We start from the raw sequence: 16,354 nt of genomic DNA, 5'->3' as shown, positions 1-16,354 counted from the left end.
ACCCAGCTGCAGAGATGTTCAGTGTTCAGTGCTCCTGTGTGAGGGCAGGAACAGCAAACCTTTTGCCACAACTTCAGGTGTTCAATTAAGAATAGAAGGGCAAGGGTTAGCTGCAGGGTAGGGAAACTTGTCTTTATTTAGCTATTTGAACTTGACCTGGGACTTAGATTTTTCGTGATGGGGATCAGTTTTTGATGATTCAAGCTTTCCTTTGGATAAAAGCTAAAAAATCAAATAAATTCATCCTAAAAAATGTCATTTATAGAAATGTTACTTCTTTAGTTATGTCCTGTGCCATAAAATCTGATTTCTTTTAGGACAGGCAAAGTAAAATGTAGTACGAAAATGTCACTGAGCTAGTCTATCTAGAAAGATTTTGCTGCCATGCTTTTCCAACTTCCTTGCTTCTTCTAATTTATCACTACTTTAATGCAAAGGATATATTGGGAGACAAGCTTTTTAGTAGAAACAAGAATTAAATCAGTCTCCACCACTTTCATATAAGTTGCAAAGTAAGTGGAGGAGGATAATCAAAATTCAACTCTCATTCATAAAGCAGGAGAGCTGCCATCACATGCAATAATCCAAGCAGCCATGAGGATCAAGCATTCCTGTGGTGGATATTCACATTATTTTTAGCTTGAGTTCTGTCAGTGTTGCGTGTCAGTTGGTAGAAAGCCTCTCGGTTCTCCATCCTACACTGTGTTGACAAGAACACACTGGGTACAGAAGTGGTCACTCTTGCTTCCTTTCTCATTTAGGGTAAGTACCCCGGATTTGAAGTTTAAAAGAAATTGAATTAATTCTTATTAATTAAGCTAAAAGACTGTACCTAGTAAAAGGGGAAATGGTAAATTTTCTGTGTCACAGAGTAATCTAATATCTTAGGTAATTAATTAAATCTTTAGCTTTACAACTGCATTACTACACTGCCTTCTAATTTTTTTTCAGAAATAAAATTAAAAGATGTCCAAATGCTTTAAAAGAATTCAAGCCTCCTTGACAAGTAACCTGGTGTGTCTGGATTGCCTCAGATTAATGATGTACCCTTCACATACCTCTGGTATTCTGTAAGTGTCAGGGTAGGAGACCTCTGAGCAGTCCCAGAGATACTCTCTTTCTGTGGCATACAAGTAAGTAGGAAGTTTGATATACTCCTGAAAATATGTAAAACACCCCAACTGCATAGCCAGAGGGCCACTGTGGACTGACAGGGTTTTTCCAAACATCTATTCTTTATCTTCAGAAAATCTTTCCTTGTTTTCTGGGTTGACACGTAAGCAGTGATCTGTGTGACATGCTCCAGGGAGAGCTGTTTGTCCTTTTCTGAAAGATGGCTCCTCCTAAAGAGTTCGAAGAAGCAGGAACAAACTCTTCTCATTACTGCAGTTCAACTCTTCAGATTCCACACAGTTGATGCATTCAGATGTAAACTGAAATCCGGATATGCCTTGACATACAGAGTTCTGATTTTATGGAAAGCCTTCCTTCAGTTAAAATTCAAATTGCAAACTAGCAAAATTCAAGTTGCAACCAGCTTACTGTTTTGAATAATCTTGCCAGCTGCTTCTTGTCCCTGGCTGTTTGTAGAGCCATTCTCATTCCATCCTACTTTTCAGTCAGGATCTGAGGAGGCTTTCCCTGGTATCATGATGATGGTACAGAGGTTGTTGCCCAGCCCCTGTGGTCCATATAGAGATGGCCACTCAATGAAGTAAAAAAACCCTTTCAGAATCTTCTTGGCATTGCACTGCCAAATAAGAGTGCTTTGTTGTTTTACTATTTGTTTTCCACATATCAACTTTGTTGATATTTGGTGAAATATTTAGGGAAGTATGGTTTTCTGGTGGGAAGATGATATTTAATTGTGATTTCTCTTTTTAACTGGAAATCCCCAATGAGCCCACTAGGCAAGAGAATAAAGAAATGAAACCTCTTTTTTTTAATTATTTTTTGGAAATTTTCCTTCTGTGAAGTAGTCTTTAGAGAGAATAAGAGAATGGAGTTTAAAAATATTCTTCTGGTTCTTTTTGGTTGTAATTCTTCCAGAGACAGGAAGGTTAAATCCCAGTCGTATCAGTAGCTGTAGAAGAGACCAAAAAGCTGATACCAGGTACCATATGGTTCTTCAGAAAGCTGAGAAACCTGGCAAGTGTCAAAGCCTTGGATCTCTGTGGTTTTGCACTTGGCCTGTAGGATCCCTTACTGCTTACTCAAAGCAGTGGAAATCTCCCAGACCCAAAGCTTGTTACAAGATTTCTGCCATTTAGAGACACAGTGTTGGCGGCTGCCTCTCAATCTTTGCCAAAATCTTGACAACTTTGTGCACTTTCTGTTCTGAGAGTTGCCCCTTCTGCTTCATTCTGAGATGGAGCCCCAACCTCACAAACTGAGCACCCCTTCCTCATCTGACTGCTGCCCTTGGCTCTTCTCAGCAAACTGGTGGCAACCTCAGGCCCTAATTCCCCCTCCTTTTCATGTATATGCCTTCAGAAGTCATCCTGCTGACCTCAGCTCCATTGCAGCAGTATCAAAAAAGGAAGAATCAGATGTTTAAAGTACATGTGCATTTCTGAAGTAGCGTGTACTGAGAGCTTGGAAGATGCATCTGAGTACCATAGACCATGTGGTGCAGGTAGTGACATTAACTTATTTTCACAAAGAATCATGAAGGCACCTGCCATCGGGTAAAGTCCTTTAACAGAAGAATGCTCTATCACCATAAACTGAGGTTAATAGTTTCTTTTTTTCTGGGAAATTTTGTGGATAATATCTGAAAGTAATTTGATTTCATGAAACACAAGTTGATCACATAATTCTCAGGAATCTTTTACATATGTTTTGGTGTGGGATGTGTAGTAATTGTTTTCCAAGCTCTTCTGTACTGAGAAAAAAGCATGTGATTCCTTTCCAAGTAAGCAAAATGGCACTAAATCAAAGTATCTGCAATTTCACAGAATAAAGAATATATTGTTCATATTTTTAAATTTTTTTAAAATAGAAACAGAGAAACTTATTTTCTAAGGCTGTCTTCAATTCTTCAGGTTCATGTCGTAAGGGCTTTGAGGCTGGCCTGATCCTGCCATAGCTGCCCATCACCTGTAATCATGCTCCTGCCTCCCCCATTGCTGCAACTGGCTTAGCTCACTTGGAGGTGTATTTTCAGAGGCAGTCCACACGAGCCCATGCTGTTCCTTATTTAAGCTGTTCCTGTGGGGGACAATCTGCCATCAGACACAACTGTTTAGAAACATCTTCTACAACACATGGGGCCAAGGCTGGGTTGAGCACCCCTCAAAATCAAAGAGTTCATAGCTGAAGGAGGGATTTATAGTGAAGTCTTGGCTTTAGTGTGGCTATTTCATTGATTAGAAAAAAATTATGAGACTTAAAGTTGTCTGTGCTCTGACCCTCCAAGCTTCTCTGCAGACCAACTCTGAATAAGCTGAAATGTTACAGATGTCTTGAAATAACCCTCGCAAAATCAAATAGGAGAACCAAAATAAATTATCTCCAAGTAATACAAAAATGTCCAGAACATGATTAATACCTCCTTTGAAGGATGAGGCACGGTGCCATTGGACATGGTAGCTTATACTCAATTTCTGGTTTATGGACAGCAGCTGTACTCCAGGCTATGTGGTATGAGCTTGTGGTAAGGACCCACAATGTACCTTGACAGAAAAGGTGTAGGCAAATACTGCACTCCAACGCAGTTTAAGAGCAATCACTGAGTGTTGCTGCAAAACTGCAAGTCTGATAGCAAAAAGGATGTTGATAAAGAAATCCAATGTCTGCCCATGTCACCTTATTTGACCTTTCTTAAAGTCAGACTGAGCTCAGGAAGAGCAGGCTGGAGTTTGATATGAAATGCTTGAGACAGGAGGGCTTTAGGGAAGGACCACAACTCAAGTAAAATACACAGCAGCAGTTTAACCTGCCTGGTTAATTCTCTAACTGCTTTTACCTGCTTACCATGAAAGTTTGTGAGGATCTGACCACTTTGTACATCCACTAGTGAACGTCTGCCAGCAAACTCTATCAGGACAGAAAGAAAAGTTACACCAGATATAGAGGCAGCAAGAGGGCAGACCTTGCTGGAGAGGCCAAATGGAAATTTAGATGAGCAAAGGTGTTCCTTTCCATGTTAAATGTTAGGAAATGTGAAATCAACAGGAAAAGATTACTGAAGGGCTAAGACTTCACAATATGCTTCCTTGCCTTAATGAAATAGGTGCAATCTAAAGATGTGAAAGCAAGCTTAATTCTCAGAGTCAACTTTGCCAATCATTATGAAGTCATTTCAGTCACCTCAACACTGCCATTCCTCCGTCCCAAGCATATATGGGGGGAAAAAAGCCACAACACAGTTTTTATTATAGACTAATGCCATTTGCACAGATAAAAAGGACATGTGTAGTCATTCTGACCATCCTATAACAGTAACAGATGGAAATTAAACAACAGTAATCAGGCAGCAACATGTTTACAGAGGGGCATTAGAGTAACAGGGGGGTGGACTTTGTTCATCTTTGCAGGCTTAGCTCTAAACAAAGCTGCTGAAAGCCCTGGTCTTTACATCCCAGCCAGCCTGATATGTGGGCATGCCTGACATGATGGCAGAGCCCAGATATTCCTGTGTGTGTGTCTGCCTGGGTCAGTGTGTCCCAGTGCTGTGTGAGGACTCCCACTCACAGGGCAGGGAAGAGGAGGCAGATTGAGTAGGACCAACTCAGTAGATGCTCTCTGTTGGCTCAAGCACCTCCAGATGCTGACAACAGACTTGTCTATTGCATTCCTTGGCACCCCAGCTCACATGGCCAAACATGGTCATTTATGGCAGATTTCCCTGTTTAATTTTGTTAATGTTTATTTTAATAAATAATGCTGAGGCTGGATTAATGAACTCAGAGACTAAAGTACTTGCTGCTAATATGTCGCAGCATGGTCAGGTGGTATTTTCCCACATGAACTACATTGTAGTTCTGCACAAATGAGGTCATAGGAAAAAATAGGAGGATAGCTCAGTTAGTGCAACCTACTCACAATTTAACTCCTTTAATGCAAGTGGCCAGTTGTGCAGATGAACTTTGTGATATGAATATTTTTGTGGAAGTGTTGACAGCCCTTGCAATAGCTTCCTCAGTTTTGCAAGTCCTTTTGCTAACATTCTGTCTCCTGGAATCAGGAAGTAGAGTGAAGATAGGCAGATTTTTTTTTTTTTCCAGAAAGAAGAATAACCATCACAAATGCAGGAAAAAACCTTACAGTTTTGGTAATACTCAGAAAACAGAAGATACAGGAAAACAACCTATAAGAAGACAATCTGCTGTTTTAAAAATGAATTTTAATTGCATTAATTTGGATCCCTTCTGAACTAGAATGAAGCTGGAAGAGATAGAAATCTGTGGTACAGACTGAGGTCAGAAAGAGGGGATTCTTCATAGCTAAAGTCAATAAACTGGTGTACGTGCTGGTATACCTGACCCTGACTTCTAAGATAAAGACATTTATTTGGGTAACACTTGCAGATTTTCATGGGAGGTTTTAAAGATTGGGATGGATGAAGCCTTGAGTGACTTTGTTTGACCTCATGGATGGCCCTGCTTTTAGCAGGACTTTGGGTTAGAGATCTCCTACTGTTCCTGCCAGCCCGTGGGATCCCGTAAGTGACACTGAGTCAGGCTGTGGGCAAGCACAGAGCAGACAGCAGTTCTCAGAAAAGTTGTCTCAGTAGAGTGGCAAAAGCACTTCCCATTCTCTGAGGTCCAGGTTCTTGAAGAAATACTGCTATTCACAAAGGGATAGTGGTGAAAAAAATAAGTAAAACAAATATATTCTGTACTTCTATGTCACCTGTGATCTCCCCGAAACTCATAACCTTCCTTTCTTCAGCTTCTTCTCCCTTTATGTATAGGGAAAGGTAGAATATGCTCAGTTTATTTAATCGATGCAGATTTGCAGTTAACTCCTATCAGGTACTTGAACATACTTAAAAAGGCCCAGTAATGCCCCACAGAGGTAGTCATATGCCTCTAGGCATATTGGAGAGCTGAGCTTGCTGCAGGCTGAAATAGACTTCATCATGTGCCATTAATAACACTGAAATGCTCCTGGACTGTTGTTGCACAGATATTAAAGGGAATTTTCAGTTGGCACGGGGCAATCCAAGGAGTAAATGTACCAAGTCGAACCTCTCAAAACAATCTCCAGCTCATCAGACTGCACTCAGAAGGGCCCATCAGAAAGTATATTTGGTTACTTCTGTTATCACTGTAAAGGTACCACAGTTCTTTTTTAAGTGGTCACTTTAAACAGAACAGTTAGCCTTCTTCAGTGGAAGCCCTGCAGCATTCAACACCGGAAAGAAGAATTCTTATTTCTGTAAACTAAGGTGTGAAAGCAGGGTAGAACTATTTATAGCTTTGATTTCCTCTGAATAGATGAGAGGCTGAACCTGACATTACAGAGTGAAAAGATCAAGGTGGTGCTTTTTTTTTTGGTTTTTGGGTTGTGTGTGGGTTTTTTTGATAACCCATTCTGGCATTTGGCGATAAAGCAAAGAGAGGACTGATTTGGCAACCACCTCATGAACTGCCCTGGAGATTTGTCTACCAGTCAGGAAGGTCACTAAGCATCTTCAAGCTCACTACAGAATATGACTTTACTGAATATACATTTATGTGTATAAGGAAAAAATATCAGTTGTCCCAGCAACTAGTAGTGAAGGTACTGCATCCCCATGGGTGCAAGTAAAATCAGTGGAAAAGGGCATGGGCCCTCTCCTGAGGAGAAAGAGTCAGGTTTTATGTGAGTTCAGGCTGTAACTTTGTGCTGACACTGCTGCCACAGGAAGGGCTCTTGCCATTCCTCATCTGTCAGTGTCCCTGCCCTCCAGCCCCTCTGGTCCCTGCCTTTCTCTGCTTCATGCAGGTTATGGCTGGGAAGGAGTGAGCAATGTGGATATGGGGGTATGAAAGCAGGATGGTGTGGTGGGGAAATGCTTCCTTAGAGGTGTTACCATATGCTAGGTTATGTGGAATAAAGTCTGGAATTGTGAAAAAAGTGGTCAAGGGCTGAGGGGCTATGGGTGACTTTGGGAGGGGTTGGTGGCAGACTGGAGAGAGAGGTCTGAGAGCAAGCTGTAAAGGGGCAGTAGGTCACCAAGGATGGGGTCACATCCTGTAGTGCTGAAAAATTGCATGAGCCTCCAATGTGCTCTAGGCTGGCCACAGAGGCAGGAGCCCATCAGAGCTGCTTCATGGTGCCAGGAGAGGAGGCTGCAGGGAGGAAAAAAGCACTATTGGGATGGGTGGGAAGTTGGTGCAAAACTGTGGCCAAATTGCCCCATAGCAGCCAACCTTCCTGGGGCAGAGCATTCTGGCAGCAGGATGAGGAGCTGACCTTTCCCTTCTGTGTCAAGATGAATTCAGCTGACTTTTCCAAATGAAGTCACCGATTTTACAGGCTGAGGACTGAAGCACAGGTTGATGAAGGGGCTCAGCCAGCTGTGCACCACCAGGCCTGCAGAGAGACCTTTTGCTTGCTCAGCTCTTGACAGTGTCCAGCACTGAGGTATCAACACAGCTATTCAGGCTTCTTTGGTATGCTCTTTGTACAGCCTGACAGGCAGCTCAGCTGCTGTACTGTGTGGAGAGTCAGTTTTTCCAATTTACTTAAGAGGAATGTTTTCCTTTATTGTTGCATGATGGAGCGTGTGATTGAGGCAAAGCAAGAAACTGTTGTCAGCTCTGGGGCCTGACAAGCCTGAAAAAAGAAGAAATGTGCTGGAAAAAATAACAAGTTATCAACACCCTTGGGACAGAAGATCCCTCTTTTCTTTCCCCAAAACTGGCTGATTCCATCTCAATTAAACAAATCATACATTGTAGCAGCAAAACTTGTCCAAGACTATTTTTTTCAAGGATCAGCAAATTGATGAGTAAAAATTTGTGTATTTTTAGCAGGGGAGACTGGAAAAGCTGAATATGTAGTTAACCTTCAGGTTCACATTTTAAGGAGTTTAATTGCATTTAAGGAGGCCACTGAACACATTCCTATTTGTCTCCTTATCTCCTATTTTCCTCAGTGTAAAGGGCTCTGTTCAGGGTGACAAACACTTTGCCATTAAATAGAATAGACTCACAAATGCTGTTGCTTAACTCAGTTCCTGTTGCTGCATATAAGATATAGAGCTACCCTAGTTATCTTCAGATTAGCCTCTCTCAGACACAGATAACAATCTGCCTGCACCACCGGGGGCTCTGCATGGGCTTATTTCCCCTGTTTATGCATGTTCTCATTAGCAAGAAAAGTCTGCCATCACCTACACAGCTTCTTGGCATGAAAAACCTCCCACTGAGCAAGTCAGCTCCATGGCATGGGATAACTGGGCAGCTCTGCCCCAGCCCTGACCTTCAGCTCTGGGAGTGCTGTTTTGCTGCTGCTTTTTGCTGGATCTCATCTGCCTCCACAGGCAGTACCAGACCAAAGGCCACCTCTGTGTGGGCTGTAATAAGGACATAGGAGACATTATCTTTGTCTAGTCTGCTGTCTGTGGTTTGACTCGAGATAAGATACTGAATGATTTCTAGTCCCCTAAGGATGCCTAACCTAGACATCTTCCCAAGATCAGTCTGTCTGAGTTCTCCATTCTCGACATCACTATTAACCCTGAAAAGTGGGTTCCCCTCCAGGAGACTACTCTGAACTACAAGCCCAGAATTTTGGTTTGTCAAGAACCCTGACCACAGGCCTGAGGGATACTGTAAAACATGGCATGAGGACACATTTTATAACCTGTGGGGCAAGTCCATCATTTCTCTCCTAAATGCAGACATGCACAAGAAAGAAGAAAGTCTCACCAAGTCCTTCTTATTTGAGCTGAGTCCCACATCACTTTGACACACTGCTTATTTTAAAACATAAAACACTTGTGCAGCTACTTTTTCAAGATTGAATAGTGCCACATTTCTCTGTGGTTTACAAGTTGTTTTGGAAACATTCTTGTTGCTCCTAGTGGGTAGCTTTATTCTTTTTTTCTTTTTTTAACTCTCATCCTGAAGTGTTACCTCCCCTCTCTTGATACAAATACTTTCATTTTTACTCTAAGCTTTAAACCGATGAGATTGTAGGGAAAGCCTTTGGAAAGAAGCCCTCAGGGTCTTGTTAGCTTTGTTAATCCTTACTTTAGCTTTTTTTTTTTTTCCTTATTTTTCACTCCCAAGAGGCATAATGCAAAATCTGTGTGTAATCAGAGCTAGAGACTATGCGTGCTGTTCTAGGACAATATTGTCTTACCCTGCTCTGCTTAGTACCTTGAACACAACCCAAAAAGCTTACTGGCTTTAAAACAGCTACTCTAAATCAGTACCCATAATACAAGTGCCCTTGTCTCTGTGGCTAAACTGAAACAAATGATAATTTTTTATCCTTGGACAGTGCTATCTAAAGATCTTATAGAGCTTAATAAACAAGAGTTTAGTTTTGTAAATGAGGTAAAGAATATACTATTGGAAGTGAAATGAGGGCATTAAGGACCTCACTCTCTGACCCTTGAGTAGGACCCTCAAAGTCAGTGGCAGTGCAATCTATCCCACTCAAAAGCAGGAAACAAAAGAGCTTCTTTCACCAGGCTGGCAACTAGGTGGGATTTGAGCTCTAGGAAGCAGAAGTGTATTTTTTTTCCTGTTTTTGTCCACCCTATTGACCTCTGCCATTTCAAAGTGAGTTATCCCCTTTTGTCACTTACCCTTGGAAATTGTCTTGCTTGTAAAGGCTTTTCTTCCTAAAAGTCTCTCCAGCAGAATGTGATTCTGAATACTGGATGGCTTCCCTTAAAACACCTGGCAAACTTCCTTTTTCTGTATGATTAACCTCAGCACTATGGTACTTCACAATGTATCTCAGAACCAGAGAAATAAACTTGTCTCCAAAGTAAATGGAGAAAAATGCTTTTTAATAAAGTACATCTGTATGATAGCTTACATTTTTCACATAAGGATTGATTCTCAAGATTTATCCATATGACCTGGAGACTGTTGCTAAGAACTAAATCCCCAGAATTTCAAATCATAGCACTGTTTCCTGCAACATGAGGCACAGGGGAGACCCTTTATATATCTGAATGTGTTGTTTGCTTCACAAAGTTTTACCAAAGAAATTTGTCTTTTGAGAGTAACTTACAACTATCTATATCCAGTTTGTCTTGTCAGCCATGGGCCTCAGCCCTGACAGTTTTAATGGACAGCTGGGCAGCATAAATCTTGTACTGCCATTGTAATATGCAAGTGGATGCTGAATGACCTGCAAAAATGCGACTTCCCCAGCAATGATCCCAATTCTTGCTCAGCTGCTTAGTGCAGGGTCCACATTGGTTGAACATGTTATTCTACTCCACTGTGTGTCCCCCTCAGCCCTCAGTATTTCAGAAAGACTATGTTTCCTCCCTTATTCCGCAAAAATAGACCCTGTGTGGCTACATCTAAAACTTCAGCTGTATCTCATATTGACATCTGGTCCTGGGAATTCCCCTGGGAAGAAGTCCTGGATCTCCTCTGGCTGAAGAAATGATGGAATTTCCACAGACTTTAAGGTCTGGAAAGGGTATATGGGCTTGAGGACCTAACAAGTAAGGCAAGGGCTTTGAAACTGAACAGCCGCTCTCTGGTGTGTGCTCTGCGCTTCATCCCTGAAATAGCTGGCAGTGTTATCCACATGGATACCTTTAAGGAAAGCACTGAGGAGCTGTGACATTTTTCTTTTAGCTGAGTTGGCTGTGCTTGAAGTATGTGTGAGAGGCACTCTCTCATCCCCTGCTGAAACACTGATCACAATGAAGAGGAAACAGAGCAGCAAAATACCTGTAACAGGTTCCTGCTCGAGCATCCTGCAGAAGAGACAAGACCAGGCAGCACTGGGATTTTAAGCTGAATTAAAGACGTTAAATCTCTGTGGACACCAAGGTGCTGCCCATCTGCTTGGGTGAATGTGTATGAGCCAAAGTACAGGAGAGTGGTCAAGACCCCTGTGGCTGTTAGGTGTGAGAACAGCTCCTTTCCTTAGGAGCAGAACATGCACACAGGGTAGAGGGGAACTGTCATCTTTACTGAGTGTCCCTTCTACTCAGCTCCAGACTGAGAAAAATACAAAATCTTGAGATTTGCATCTTCTTTAATAACACCTTGTTCGGCACAGCATAATTATATTTAGTGAAGAATATGGTTTAAAAATAGATTTCTCTTATACTCTACAACTAAACTCATTAACACTTTATCACTTTCATAATTCATTAGTTCCAATTTCCCAGGAACTGCCATGAGCAGTGATTTTTTTCATCATGGCCAGAAAGATTAAACTCTGTAGGAAGCCACAAAATTGAAATCTTTTGAAAAAGAATGAGTTGGATGCACAACAGGAGACTCAGGCAGAAGTTCAAACCAGGGAAGTTTCAACTCTTCCTTGATGAGGAAAAAACCCAGAAACAACTGGCAGTTAAGCAAAGAACACTAGGAAAGACAAGAAAGACAAAACATACATAGGCTGACCAGGACAGTCTAAAATTGTGCAACCTATACTGAAACTACAGCTTCAACATCATGTTGAAGAAGCAGAGGCACCAGATTACAGAATATTTTTTTAAAAAAAAGCCTTGAGAAGAGAAAACAGGTAAACAGTGGCAGTGTTTTACAAAAACACAGCACTAGAATACAGCCATACAGCACCATCCACAAGGTCATCAAGAAATAACACAAGAAAAAATCCTGGAGACAGATACTAGGAACTTCCACACAGAGATGTTGCAAAAAGGTACCATAAACACACTAAGGACTTCTACCAATGAAGTCTAAATTTCCCTTCTTTAGCAACATCCAGCTGAAGCTATTTCTCTTAAAACCACCACGAGCCAATTGCATGAATAAGGCTCAGAGCTGGGGAACTGAAACAATAACCTGAAGGAATTACATCACACTCTCACACATTTCTGCAAAGTACAGCAGGTAGGGCAAGCACAGTGTATCATGACAGACACAACAGCCTCAGCACTGGAGCTATGGCAGTCACTGTAACACTCCATTAAAATACCCAGGACTCATTCCCCAGTGGAAGGAAACTGCTAACGTGCAACAGCTTCAACTGTCAGTGTCTGGGAGGAGGAATTTTGGTAGCCTCTGCCTTGGAGTGATCCCATCCTCATAGCAAGGTTTACTCGCTGAGGGTAGCAGAACAGCAGCAAAGCTGGCCTGTGCTGCTTACTGCAAAGGTTGTGGCAACTGTGGTGTCAAACCAGAGATTTACATCAAAGGAGAAAAACACCTCTTCTTAGGAGACCATGTATTTATAATCTGAAAATAGAAATAGAATACTGGAATCACAACCACGATGATAAATCTCACAGTTTTCCAGAACCTGGAAGAATGAGAATATCTAAGCGCATCCAGGCAGGACTTCTGAGGATGGTTGTGTTCTCAGTAGTCCTCTGTCAACATAACTGCTGCAGAATAAGGAATTTGAATTCAGATGTCTCTGAAGGACTACACAGATACCAAAAACGAATGAAAAACCAAGTGGATAGCACTAACAGTGCCACTAGAGAAGCAGAAACTGAAGTAATTGAGTCCCATGAGCCTGTGTAAGCAATAAGATGGAAATCGGCTTGGTTCGTCGATGTGACCAGAACAATGGAACCAGCAAACACAATTCTGTGGGGAAAAATCAGAGAGGAAAGGAAGGCAGAATGCTCAGGGACAGTGTGACTCAAAGACATCTGCATCTGGATGGAGAAATGATGGGGAGATGCAAAGAGTAAAGGAAACATGAAAACAGATTACAGTCAGTGCCTGAAGATGACACTCTTCAGAGCATGCTGGTGTTTGAAAGAGGAATATGAGACAATCATAAATATATATAACACTTCATAACCTGGCCATGTTCTGTTCATTTACTGAGTTGCCAAAGGACACACAAAAAAAGTATAGTCACCAATGAACCACTAATTCATGTTGTTAATGCTTCTGTCACCCATAAGAAAAATTCAATCATTCCTTATCTCTTTGTTTCAGACTACTCAAAATTGCCCACTGATCTACACATTTCCCCTTTTATTTCCTGAAGGTGACATTTTTCAATGGGCTTCTATATATCAGGTAAAACTCAATATGCTGGGGCAATATGTTTGGCTCACAGAACCCAGCCTATTTTTTATCTTGCTTTTGATCATATTCTTGACATTCTGGCACTGTTATGGTGAGATGTAGGTATTTCCTTGCTCTTCAGGTACTCTGGATCTAGTTTTACAAGCCCAAGAAAGGTGAATTTTTTCTTTGCACTTTTCGTCAGAATTACAGCAGTCTGGCAGATGTCTGCTTGTATATTCTGCAAAAGTCATGAGTTCCTATAAATGGCAGCATCACGATCCCTCCCTAAGCAGCAGTTCTCATGTCAACGAAATGTCCCAGCTACCCACAACACACCCACAGCCAGAGAAAATCACCTCTTCCTTATTGTCTTCTCAGAGCAGGGTGCCTTGAAGGTAGCAATGGCTCTGGGGGACAGAAATATTCTCCCCAACAGTCAGCAGAGCCCTTTTAGCTGCACAAAATTGCCATTTTCTATGTCTTTCCAAGGATTAGAAACATGCAGCAGGATGCACATAATTGTCTCCACAGGTGAATGACAACCATTGCCACAAGAGAAGTTACTATACTGAACACATCATCTGCCATCCAAAAGAAAAGCACTACTTATCAGTGATGTCTGCTGGTGCCTGCAGGTATCTAGAAAAAAACAGGTTAAGAGAAAAGTATTAAATATCCTCCCATGGAAAATGTTCCCCACAGGAGTTTGCAAAACTTCCCCCATGGGTGCTGTGCTGGGAGCAGATCCAAGTAGCCATGGCAACCCTGTGCAAGCTGCTTGACATGGCCACTGTTCAGAATAAATTCTGGGCTGAGTATTGGTCCTGATGGTGTTAGTACCTCGAGTAATGACACATCTAAAGCACTATTCTTACTATTCTTCCATCTGTTCTTACTTGTTTGCAGGCTGCCCAAAAATGTCCCAAGAGAGCTGTGGGTCTCTGTATGATGAATCCCAGCCTGCTGAGAAATATGCTTGGGTTTGTTACCTTCTATGACCTCCCAGAGCAGGGACAGTCCTATTTATATATACCACCTGCTGAAAATTTCTGTCTTTGAGCTTCAGCAGCTTTTTGTACAGCTAGTCTTCTTTAGCTGTATAATTCCTGCTGATTTGTGGTGTTTTATGCAATTTAACTATATATGTGAGGAGAAGTAGCTATGCAGTAGCAAGGCACTTACATGTGGAAACCCCTGTCACAGAGGCACTCAGACTAATTTTTTTTTCTAACATTCAAGCTCCCAAGTGGCAGAGCTTTCTGGCACAGAAACAATCAATAGTCCCAATCCAAACAATTTGCTCATATATGTGAGCATGTACAGGTGCAGCCTGGTCTCTAATGGATACCTGCAACTCAGAATGCCAAAGTGAACATGTGGTTCTTGACAGAAAAAAAAAACTCCCTTAAAGCCATCATCTGTACAAAGGGCTTTATTTAATAGCTGGAGATTCAAGTGAATTCAGACTCTTGGGTTTTGGTTCATTCTCCAGAACAGAACTGGATTTTGTCTTTATTTTTGTTTCCTGTGTCAGAACTGCAAAGCAGATGGGTTTCAAACTACAGAAACTGTTCATGGTAGATATTTAATGAAAATCCCTGACTGAAATATGATTCTTACTATGGAAAAAGAAAATACTCGCCAAACATGATTTTTCCAGTTGTGAGAGAAAAGTGAGAGAAAGAGATTGTTTTGATTGAAGCATGTTTAAAATTCTACATTGAAGTCTGGTATGGATGCATACACTGAGGTTAAACTGTTCATGGTGATCCAGCATAAACTGATGCTAGGAATGACTGTTGATAATTACAGGGCCTTTGTCTCTATATAAAATGCCTACATTGGATATTCAGCCTAAAATAGCAGTGTGCTGGGCCTGGGCTAGAACAAAGGGAGAAGTAAAAGGAGGAAATGCCTGGTTTGGGGAATGAGATATGATTGTGAACAAGAGACAATCTTGAGCATTTCCTCACAGGAGGATTATCTGCTGGCTGGAAAACAAGAGCCAGGGCACAGAGGCGAGGGAGAGGAGAGCCAGGTGGATGTCTCCTTCCTGCAGGTGCTGGAGGCCCTTCTTTGCAGGAGACCAACCACCAGGCAGGCATGGCAAGGGGCTGGAGATGGCTCACAGGGCTGTGAATCATGGCTGCCTGAGGAAGATGAATCACAATAGCTGAGCTTTGTATCCACAGCTCTGGCCTGTGGCCTAGAACAGCGTGAAGGAAGATGCACAGCATCTGTGGGCAGTGCCATGGGGATGGGAGCCGGTGCTGCTCCCCAGGAACTCTTGGCATGCTCCTGTGGCAGCTCTGGGGTGCAGCTTTGGGATGGTTCTTTACTACCTGTAGGTGGGCATTTCTGAAAATCCACTGCAGATTTCCTTACCCTTGCCGATGTCTGTTGTGAGGGTGTATTGTGCACAAACAGGCATTGAGTTTGTGAGACTTATAGGCTGAAGCAAAGATGGACACATCTCTCCTGCAGATCCAGGTCTTTCTGCCTTGGGTTATTGATCTGTGAAACTTTCTCCATCAGCTAGTGAATTTTTTCTAGTTTAAAAGCCAAAAGCTCTATAGTAACATGTGAGATTTGGGCTACACAATGCCCAAATGCATGTCATTATAAAGAAGGTCAACTTAAAGAACTCTGCAATATGGTGGATTGTACATTGCCACTTAAATGAGAGTGCAGTCACTGAATAACACCATGGGAGGGAGAAGACGGAAGAGATACAAATAGGCTGTGCTCACACTGCTGAGTGACCCAGGTCAGAGCCCACACACACAGAAATGAAACAGCAATTTTTTTTATTTTTTTTTCTTCAAAGCACTTTGTCCATCCAGACCAAGCCAGATTCCAGCATGGCGAGTCACAAGGTCAGCCCTGTATGTATTGCAGATCTGCACATCCTTAGAGACAGATGGGCTTGTAACAATCACTTTGAAAGTGACCTTTCAAAGGTCACTTTGTGAGGATTTTTTCTTCCCATTGTTTCTGTTAGTATCACAACACTTGGACATTTTGAGCTAACTCTTCACAAAGCCAGGCTGAGAGATTTCTTCTCTAGTGTCTCCCTGAAGAATCTTGTTGCATTTGTCCACCTAAAACCAGTTCTTTACACTTTGTCACATTAGTCCATGCAATTACTGGACAGTCACAGAACACAAAATGTGCCAGCCAAACCTGCCTGAATTTTTTATCATACAAAGAAAACAGCT

At 42.0% G+C, this 16,354-nt stretch overlaps 1 protein-coding gene across 1 annotated transcript in view; it reads left to right on the top strand.

Annotated features, from left to right (window-relative positions):
* Positions 1 to 16,354, top strand: part of RIN3 (Ras and Rab interactor 3) — a 65,532-nt gene that overhangs the window by 23,086 nt on the left and 26,092 nt on the right. The window lies entirely within an intron of this gene.

The sequence above is a fragment of the Zosterops lateralis genome, assembly GCF_965231275.1.
Source record: "Zosterops lateralis genome assembly, chromosome: 6".
Taxonomy (NCBI): domain Eukaryota; kingdom Metazoa; phylum Chordata; class Aves; order Passeriformes; family Zosteropidae; genus Zosterops; species Zosterops lateralis.
Note: the sequence above shows the minus strand (reverse complement) of the source record. Positions and strands in the feature narration are given on the sequence as shown.